The sequence below is a fragment of the Lucilia cuprina genome, chromosome 6 (assembly GCF_022045245.1).
Source record: "Lucilia cuprina isolate Lc7/37 chromosome 6, ASM2204524v1, whole genome shotgun sequence".
In the NCBI taxonomy this organism is placed as follows: domain Eukaryota; kingdom Metazoa; phylum Arthropoda; class Insecta; order Diptera; family Calliphoridae; genus Lucilia; species Lucilia cuprina.
In genome coordinates this window covers 53,819,076-53,820,511 of record NC_060954.1, presented here as the reverse complement: position 1 = coordinate 53,820,511, position 1,436 = coordinate 53,819,076, and positions in this window count along the sequence as shown.

Below are 1,436 nucleotides of genomic sequence, written 5' to 3'. Positions count from 1 at the left end.
TGAACTAGAACTGAACTAGAACTGAACTAGAACTGAACTAGAACTGAACTAGAACTGAACTAGAACTGAACTAGAACTGAACTAGAACTGAATTAGAATTGAACTAAAACTGAACTGGAACTAAAATAGAACTGAACTAGAACTACAGGGCAATCTTTTATTCCTACATCTACATAAAATATCTAAATCAGCTTTTTACTCCAGAATATTCCTGTTTTTCTTAAGTTTTCTTTCATATTTACGAACAAGTCGAGTGATGAAGAAGATTTTGCCTTTTTTCATCTGTTTTATTTATTTTCATTTTGTATTAAAAATAAAAATTAAATAAAAGTTTAAGTAACTCTTCTTCAATGAATTTGTAAATTTCTTTTAGAAAATGATTTTTGTATGAAGCACCCATACAGCTACGAATACTAAAATTTAATTTTCTTTTTCCACAATCCCTGTAGTTTTAGAAATAAACACTTAACATTCTAAACAATTACAAAAAAATCTGGGCTCAAAAAGTGAAGAGTAGAGTGATCAATTTTAACTGCCTACCACTAAAGTCATTTGGCAAAAAAACTAAAGGTCAATGTACTAACTTTAAGTTACAAGTATTTAGCGCATTCAAAAACAAGCTTTCATCTTTAGCATTTTCAAAACCACTAATGTCCTTTTATGTTTGACATAACAGACTCGTTTAAATGTCATAAAACAAAAAAAAAAACTTAAATACAGAACAAAAATGTTTAGTTGGCATTTCTTAACAGATGTAGATGAAGATATCAAATTTTAATGACAAAGTTTTGAAATAAATTTTTGTTTTATTTTCCCTGCTGTTGATGCTGTCATTTTCATTGTTTTTTATTTGTTGTTCAACCATTAAATGAAGTTTAAAATTTGTCATTACAAGAAAATACTATTATCATTATGCTGATTATTATTGTTATATTTTCATATTTAAAGTAATTTCAGACGCAATAAAGATTAGTTGGTCTTTCATTTTGTTCATTTTTTGCTTTCAACTTTTTCATCAATTTACTTTTTGATAATTTTGACATTGACTCATTATTAAAGTATGCCAAAGTTAATAATAATAATATTCCATTTGGCCAAAAATGTTAATGGTTTGTTAGGACACCATTAAAATGCCAACAAATCTGAGAGAAAGTAACAACTTATTAATGAAGTTAATGGCAAAGAAAGTGGGTCATAATCGGATTAAGTTAAAGATAACAATTTCTTTTAACGAAAGTGGGAATAGAGAGAGAATTTTTTAGAAAGGTTAAATATGAATTTATAAGCTAATAATTATTTTTGCTGTTTTCTCAGTTCAGTTCTAGTTTAGTTCTAGTTCAGTTCAAGTTCAGTTCTAGTTCAGTTCTAGTTCAGTTCTAGTTCAGTTCTAGTTCAGTTCTAGTTCAGTTCAAGTTCAGTTCTAGTTCAGTTCTAGT